This window comes from Meleagris gallopavo, chromosome 5 (assembly GCF_905368555.1).
Source record: "Meleagris gallopavo chromosome 5, MGAL_WU_HG_1.1, whole genome shotgun sequence".
NCBI lineage: Eukaryota > Metazoa > Chordata > Aves > Galliformes > Phasianidae > Meleagris > Meleagris gallopavo.
In genome coordinates, this window is record NC_139408.1 from 41,752,208 (window position 1) to 41,761,606 (window position 9,399).

The window sequence follows — 9,399 nt, forward strand, 5'->3', positions numbered from 1 at the left end:
AGTTGTCAGAGATCCAAAATTACCAAAACTCAGGCTTAATTTAAACAGTATAGAAGTTCCAATTGTAAAAGTATACTGTGTGCTCTTTAAAAGAACATGTTTATCTGCCTACATTGGAACATATGGCTGAAGTTTTGTTTGCTATACAGCCCCACTACCTACACAATCTTATCTCTACAGTTTGTGTGAACATACTTGCTGATTTATATAAATACATAATTGTATTTTTTTTATATATTTACCTTGCAGAAATAAAAATTTCAAATACACTTAGACCAGTCCAGTTTTTAATAGGTCTGCTTTAAATGTCTAGTTTTATGCAGCACAAATTATAATTTTCTTTTTAGTGTCAGTGTCTTTTACTTAAAGTTAAGCATATGTTCATTATATGCTAGCCATTCATAACATCACCAGCAGTGGTGTGAATTACCTAACCTAACATAATAAAACCTAACAGTCCCACATAGAAGTTACAGTGTTAACTGTAAGTTACCATGCACCTGAGATTCAGAAACAGAGCAAAGCTGAGAACTGCCAAATGAAAACCATCTAAGCATAGGGTCAGAAAAGTAGTATTGTATTGTATTAATGACAAGCTGACTGTCTTTCCACAATACTCAATTGTTCAAAATCTTTGTGGCTAATAAGGGTTAAGAGTATTTTTGTAAAAGCAGATAGTTTCATGTTTAACATGCTGGTTCCACTTTGTATCCCATGTTACAGTCACGTTCAGAATGCTATGGGTATCTCACAAGGACAGTTTCAAGGTTCAAGCTCTTTACACAGCATTTGATTTAATAATGTCAATTAACAGAAGATATACATTATGTAATGAAAACAAATGCTGGAAAAAAAAAAAGTATTGCATGCAGATAATTAATTGATGCACTGATCATTTTTGGTTAACATTCTTCATTAAAGTCATTTTAAAGATAAACCTTTAAGGATAGTTTAGATACCATTTTGATTTGTCAATATCATCATCTAATGTGGTTGGAAGTGGGGGAAAGTGGTTTTGTAAGAGTGTGATTATTTACTTTTGTGAAAGTAAAATTTTAGATTAGAGCCCTACTCTGTTTTATCACCTGCAAAAACAGCTTCTTCCTTTCTTCTTTTAATCAACATCTGTATGGGATGTAAAAACATAACCTCTTCATCTTTTCCAAAAGGTAGTACAGCAACAGCAACAGAGGTAATCATTTGCTGACATAATGTAAACAGCCCTCTATTTGAAGAATGAGAAATGAATGGATTGGTGACTTCGTCCTGTCCCTTAAATGCATCAGAGCTGTAAGCACTGGTGACTGGAGTTACAGATCCCATCTATTAGCAAGATGCTGCAGTAGAGCTTAGGTGTGTTGCTACTCCTTCTTTACATTTTGTATCCATTTCAAGGCTGCTGGCACATTTTCCAGTGTCAATTTCTGTGTCAGAAGGAAAACATGAGCGATGAATAATTTGCCCTGCCAGAAAGAATTGAATTTACAGTCACCTTGAATAGTAAAACATAGCATAGCAATGGATTGAAACCAGAAGCCTTGCTACCCCTATTAGAAAGAGAGGAACAAGAAACAGACATAGAATAGTCATATTCTGCTTCTCTACTTTACTCTTTTAATTTTTTTCTTATTACTAGTTATTTTCATTAACAACGGAAGATGTGTTAAATACACTTGCCCAGAACAAAGTGTAAAGTGGCAATAAATGTCATTTAGATTAAGTGTTCTCTCTGGCATTAAGTATCCATAGACAGTAACAGTACATAATTTAAAATGGCAATTATAACTATAACTGGAATACAGGTATTGAACAAACAGTTAGAGGAAAATCATAAGGATAATATGTAATGTAATGTAATGTAAGAAGTGGCAAAATAAAACTAAACAAAGTAGGAGTGCTATGGGTAAAAGAGCACATGAAAACAATATTTACATTAAAAAGATCCTGCTAGTGCTTTGCTCTGGATATTCAGGGTGTGATATAAATATGGGAGATTATGGTATACAATTTGCAATGTTAGTAATATAACTAGGAACTAAAATCTAGAGAAATATTAGACAAAAATGAACAGTTTGTTCAGACACAGAATTATATCTAAACACATATTGACTCTTAATCTTCATAAATTTGAACTTAAAAGACAAAACCAAAACAAACTGACAATAAAAAAACAGGAAATTTCTTCTCTTTCATTTGGAGAGTAGACAAGTACACATGCACAAAGATATAAAAAAGCTGCAAACTTCTGATTTCCTGTATTCATACGGACTCTGGCTTTCATTCCAAACTTGAGTTACTTTTATTTGATTTTTACTAAACACTGAACACTACTTCTAAAGAAAAAAATAAAATCATTTATTAAATGTAGCGTGTGATAACATGGAATTTTCAAATATTTTTTCTATATCACTATATTAATTGGAATCAGAGAAATGCTGAGTAGGTGGGACCATTATAAATGAGGCAAATTCAGCAGAGTTGGTGGAGAGTTAATTGTCTGAAGGTATCTGCTAACTAGAGTTCACCACTGAAATGGAGTGTACTTCCCCTGCAGTGACCTGCAATACAGAAGAACTTCTGTAAGCCATTGTTATTTTATGTGGTTGGAAGCCCATCTGTGATGATTTTTAGACACCTCATTAATAGTCCTCAGAGGCCCAATTTCAGACACATGCTTCATTTCCTTGCAAAATCTGAAAAAGGCACCTAACATCAACAACAACAAAAAGTCAAAAGTATCTTTGAGTATACTTCATTTTTGAGGAGAAGCATCAATATCCTGAGGGAACACAGAAAGCATGATTTACCCTGGAATTAAACCAAGGCAAAAAATGAATACTGTAATATGTTTCTTAATCAGTTATATTAATCTGTTCATGTAGTTACCTATTTCATATGTCATAAGTATTTACATTTTATAAATAATGATTTAACAACATTTTATGTAGAAAGTAATGTTTTTTTCTTCTGTAAAACATGTTTCAAGCTGAATGGAGATGTAATCAGAATGCTAAGAAAGATTGCATTTCCATATAAATTTCCACTGTATTGAATCAGAATTTTAACTGTCTGTACTCCAAAAGCAAGCCTCAACTGTCTTAGTTCTGCAGATCTCAACTGCATTACTGGTTCTTAGGATCTATACAGCGAGTGAGTCAGTGATCTCTTGGACTATCGCAGAGCTATATGACATCTATGATGTCCTAACTCTTTGAATTCTCCATAAGAGAGGAAAAGTCACTTTGAGAATCATACACTTGAGGTGTAAAAGCATCTAGTTCCATGGCATCCTCAGTGCTCAGTCACAAAGTCATTATCAGACCTCAGCAAAAGAAAAGTAACAGCAAAATAACAATCACAAGATTCGTCTTGAGAAGAATTGGCAGGTGAACCAGAAGTGGCTAGGTTTTTTCAAATCCGCTTGTAAATTGGTAACTAAAAGGATAATTAAGAATTTAGAGACAGATATTACTATTTTTTTCCCTTTTGTTTAGTACTCATCAGCTTGATAATTACTCATATATTCCATAGCCACAAAGTAAATCTTAAATACATTGAAATACATTGAAATAATTTTCCCCCAGATTTAGAGCTCTAGACAAAGTTCTAATAGCTCTGCTATATGATTCAATTGATTGTTTAAAAGTGCAACTTTTGGTTTCTGAACCTTAATTACAGAATCTTCAAAGCTTCTCAGAGAATGTGGACTTTAGGTGGCAGTAAAGTTCATTCCAAACAACGGTGAAAAGAGCAGTGTTATGAGCACATGTTGACACAACCAATAATATTTTTCTGCTTGGGGAACAACATTTTACTCCACAAGTGACACTTACGCAACTTATCATTTTGAAGTATGGGCTTTTGGTTTATTTTTGTTCCCTTATCACAAGGCTGTAGCAGAAATGAAATCATTTAGACATGAGCTGAAAAGACAACATACAAGCAGGTGTTTTCATGAGTTTAAAATTGCTTCAAGTTTCAGGGTATGTAGTTTCACTGAAGCTGGGGAGATGTGGGTGATATGCACCTTTCCATACTTTGCCCTTTGCAAAATTCCATTTTCATCTAATTGCCTGCATGTTTGAAAGCAAAGTCTAGGCTTTTCGTGTGAGAAATGCATTTATATTCCTTAGGCTGTCCTGGTTACAATAGTTATTTAAAATGAATAATGGTGTAAGATAGTAGTCTTTATATAGTTTTGTATTAATATAGTTGGTTTTCTTGAACATGATCTAAAATGAATTGATATACGAAGTGCAAAATCCTTAAAAATCAACGCTTTTTTCTTGAGATAGAAGTGATTTAGATTAAATGGTAATGTTGCTAAAGTATGCGTCAGTTCAGTTCTTTGTTTTTAAGGAAAAGTTATAAACTTTTTCTTTCAAGACAAGCAGTCCTTTCCTAAGGGAAGAAGCAATGTTTTCAGATCCAAAAATACCACTCCACAAATCAAACAGAAATGCATCTAAAACCCATGTTTCACTCTCTGATTTTTTTATAAGTTGTTTTCTGTATTTTCAGTTATCATTCTTCTCATAAGAGTTTCCTTCATCTTTCTGAGAGCAGTTTAATTCTGCCCACATCCTATATTAAATTATGCATAAATCCACCTTTTTAAACATATACAAATATATGAAACTGATGAAATTGGTTTTGTGCTGAATATCTCTTTAGTCTTTCAGAATTATATATATATTAATTCTGTTAGGAAATTTTAAAATAGTAATATAGTATGCATGATACTTAACACTTACAGATTGAATGAAGACAAACAACTTCGTAAACCAAAATCTAGAAGGATTGTGACTATAGTAAATTAATATCCTTGTATGCTAATATTAGACATAGCTAGTATACATCAATGTCTTTGTATGCAAATATTAGATGAATTGAAACTTGTTATTACTTTGTCATTTTCTTTTCTTGGATTTTATGAATACTAAAGTTCTTTTGTTTGGATATCAAAAATCTGTCACTAACATGTTTTTTTCAAAAATTATTTAGACCTGAGCAATACCCACATCAAGCTGAAAATTTCATCAAATCACTATTTGGGATTGTATTACTCTTACAAATATTTGGATTTTCTTAATTGCAAAACTCTTGGACTTGTTCTAACTAGAAAAAACAGTAATGTCAGCTGCTATACTCCAGGTTCTCTTTTCATTCTTTAAAATTGATGGAGATATATAAAATAATCACAATTCATTATCCTTTGTCCAGACATGAGGAGGAACAGAATAGAATAGAACAAAATCTGTTGGCTAGATGAGAAGGGATGTCAGCACTGTGAGAAGAGCAGACATATCAACATATTATCTACATCATCATAGTGGAATTTAAGCACTTCAGCCATTTCAAGCATAGCCTGTATCTGTTCTTGTGTATGTTTTACCCTTTAAAGAAATGAAAGCCACGACATAGAAGGAAGTATTATTCTCTATTTCTTTTTCCTTGATATCGTTATCATAATAAACATAGAAATTACTGCACAACAAAATTATTATTTTCATAGGTAGATAATTGCCTTTGATAAGGATTTCAATTTGCTTTAATGTGAGCCTTTATATTTACAGTTTATATCTGAATAATTTCCATAGATTTTTGTCACATGTATAAACATCATTACAATAAGTGGGTTTATTATATTTAGTTTCTATGCATTGCAATAACCTACTCCACACAGCTAAAATTTCTGTTTGTTTAAATCCTAGAGGATAAAACAAAAATCCTGTTTTATATCCTTTTTTGTTGATATAAAAACAGATTTTTTTTCTATTTTGAACATTTTATTTAAAAATACATGATCATACTCCTATAAACATAAGTAAAAACTATATGTGAATCTATATTTATTAAAAGACTGAAAACGAAATTTGGAAAGCTCTCTAAGCACAAGTTGAATTTTAAAAATCAAACAAAGGAGAAAAACAAAGTACATCAATGTATTTTTGTATGTAAATCTTTACAACAATTGAATTACAGAGGATATGGTAGGATGGGATTAATGAGGTTTAAAAGGTTAGGGAAGACCAAGGGATAGTGGAACTAATCCTTCACTACTGCTGAATTTTGCCCTAGTGTCAGGATGTAGTGGCAGCCTTTTACTTTCAAGTCACAAGCCATCCTGTGAGGTATGGAAATCCAACGAGGATGTTTAGATGATCCATCAATACATTGTAATAGAAAACTTGTCTATATCTAGAATTCAAGCTAAAAATGAATCAAAGCTTTTCTGATAACAAGTTTCATAAAGGTGAGAATCCTTTACTTCATTTCATTACAGTTTGGAGAGTAAAAACAAAAGCTTTTGCAACTGAATATTTTCATCTGCTCAGGTCACTTAAAATCCATAAATTATAATGAGTAACTATCTTTTATTACCATCAATCTCTGAAAATGCATGGCTTACACACAGATTTTTCTTAGATTAGATTTTATTACTCTCCTGTAATTAAATGCTTTATGAAATTATTAGTCCATTAAAAACAGTTGATTGATTGCCATGCTTGTTTCATATCTTCCATCAGAAAGTTGATTTCAGGAGCATCAAGGTACATACTATAATATATTCATCTTCTTGAAGCTGACATAACATCAGCTAATAAATGATTTTATGCTGACAGTTGTTATAACCCCACTGCTCAAGCACTGGAAGATGAGAGAATGAAGCATCAAGAGATAAAATTGATTTTTTTTTAGCCTTCTGTTAGCCAATAATATCTAACATTCATCTTAAATTTTAAGATCAAAGCTGGAGGCTAAGAGACAGCTGAGGGGAGGGGTCGGGAGGAAATTCTCCAGATCAGTATTATGCATTGTAATCCACCAGTATGCAATCAGTGTAAAAAAATAGTACTTTCGGTGCAGAACAAAACAGGTAAAGTCAATTGAACGCTAGTCTTCTGAGACTTAAGATGAAAACATCCTGCTGCAGACTGCCGAGGTATCCTTACCCTGAATGCACAGTATTTTATTCAAATGACACAGCCCTATAGAACATTAGATGGTATGTGAGTTAACATTTGCATAAAGTTCATAGCAAACATTACATCTTCACCAATCTTTGTACCTGTTTCCAGTCAATACCTACAGCAAAAATATTTTCCTCCAAAATAAGCACTCTGAATTATTCCCTGCATTTGAAAGGTCACCTAAAAGCAGGCCCATATGTGTGTATGCCACACCTATTACTTTTAAAAGTTATCATCTTGACACAGTACAACAGATCAATTACATCATACAAAGGTAATGTCATGTTGAAGGCCTTTCTCAACAAAAGGTATTGTGTTGTGTTCCCACATCCTCTGGGCTGACCATTCTGTCATTTTTCTGTCATGGCCATATGTCCAGCTGAATTGCGTGTTGTGTTAAAGGGAGATGACAGCAGCAAGCCCTGAAAATAAACAACTGATTTCTGCACCTGCATTTATTTCTCCCATTGTCATGTTTTCTGCATTTATATAAGGTTAAATAACAGGTAAATGTTGCTGAAATACAAGTTATAACAAAACTTGTGTGTCTTCCTGGGCAGGAATCTGTGATTCTTACCCAAACGCCCTTGATGTCTGCTTAGAGTTTGTTATTCACCATCTGTCACAAATCACTTGGGGCCATACTGTGGCCTCAGGCCTCTTCTGAATCAAATAGAAACCACATTGCATATTCTCAAAACAGAATTACTCCACCGAGTCTGAAGCTAGCAAGCTCCTTCTCTCACTTCTCCTTAACTTTTCAAAAAGAAAAGAAAGCAAAGTTTAAAAAAAAAAAAAAAAACAACTTTGAAAACACTGAATGATTTAACAGCTGAATGGAATACCCTTTATAACAGGACAGATACAAAGCATTTTTATAGTATTACAATTTTTCACCTTCCTTATTTTTGCTAACTTGCCCTGCAACACAGACATTGGCCCTGACTGAAGTACTTACTCTGAAGCAGATGCTTTGTTTATTTGCCTAGTCTTTGACTTCATCTGAATTTCCTGCTGTGCAAGGCAGTAGTAAGAGCTGCAAAATCAAGGAGCAAAGACAAACTAAATGAGCATACAATCTGATAGCAAGACTTTGATTTTTTCAGGCATTACATTTTTGCCAGTCCTCTATACAATTTAAAATAAATAAATAAATAAATAAATAAAAATAAATTGATGCTGGCTTTTAACACAAATCTTATATTGAAGATGATTTGATTGATTTGAAATATAGCTGAAAGCATATCAAATTGAAAGAATATATATATTGTTTATGTGTATTGTAAAGCGTATTTTTGTTTCTGCTGCTGATGTGCATCAGAAAAGTTGTAACTAAAAGCATTTTCAATGAGCAGTTATGATTTATAAAAAGCAAAATCTTGCTGTTATAAGCTAGGCAGCATCTGTTTAGGTGGTAGAGAGTTGAATACTTAATATAGAATGATTACCCTTAACAATTCTGTTTAAATTTGAGAAAACTGAGAATGTCAAGTCTTTCTCTTAGCAACTCAGACCAAGACTTAATAAAGGTTGAAAGTTACTTTTTCACTTGTTGAGAGTACTGATTGATGCAGGGTAGCAAAAAAAACAGTTATGTTAGAAGTGACAAAAATTGAGACTATAAAATAGTAAAATCTAATCTCATCTTCTAATGATAAAAATAAATTAAAGAAACAGTCTTATTATGAAATAAAAATGTAATCATAAGGAGCTTGATGACAAGCTCTGTATAACTGTACAGCTGGGCACTCACAATGAGATCTTTGGAGTGCAAGTTTGCTATTTTTCTTTTCACTATTGTTTCTTAAAGTTATTTCCATTTCTAGTGGTTAGCTTTTCTTCATCTTCCCAATCTTTTGACTACAGCTTAGAAAGAAAGAGAAAGAATCAGAATTTTCCATTTTTTACTTGGAAAAACAAACAATGTTGTCTCCTGTGCCATCCACCACTGTCCTTCAGAAAATGTGCTCTTCCCATCTTCTGTGGCTTTTTTTTTCTTCACTGCTGAGGGTGACTCGCACAGCACTGCTAAGGCATCAGAAAGATTAGGCTCATAAGGAAACAATTACTTACTTTTACAACAGTGGAGAAAACATTTTCCTATTAAAGATTAGGACATCAATAGCTGCCAGAAGGAAAAAAATAATAATAATACACATTGAGAACAGAGTTTCATTAATCTTTGCTGAGTATATTATTCTCATGCAAGATCTTTGAAGGCTGTTGCAAGTGGTTTAAGTACAATATTCTAGTAGGCTTCGATTACTGTATTGTTATTTCCACCAAAGCAACTCCAAAATCTCTCTGATGTAGTGGTATCCAATGTGGTTGTAGAAATGTCTAAGTTAATGTGTGTTCTCACAAATGATATCCTCTTAAAAGAAAAAAAAAAAAAAAAAAAGACAAAGAAAAAAAAGGATATATG

The 9,399-nt window shown here is 32.7% G+C and overlaps 1 protein-coding gene across 43 annotated transcripts in view; it reads right to left on the reverse strand.

The window, feature by feature from the left end:
• LOC146544333 (uncharacterized) overlaps positions 1-9,399 on the reverse strand; it is a 111,022-nt gene that overhangs the window by 14,951 nt on the left and 86,672 nt on the right. For 16 of the 43 annotated variants that reach the window (XR_014883728.1, XR_014883725.1, XR_014883723.1 and 13 more), the window contains 3 exons: positions 8,883-9,002; positions 7,933-8,010; positions 1,086-1,424 (listed from right to left, as the gene is read on the reverse strand). The exons of 1 other annotated variant lie outside the window; for it this stretch is intronic. The gene's annotated coding sequence lies outside the window, so the exon portion shown is untranslated. 26 more of the 43 variants (XR_014883726.1, XR_014883705.1, XR_014883706.1 and 23 more) reach the window with 16 other exon arrangements.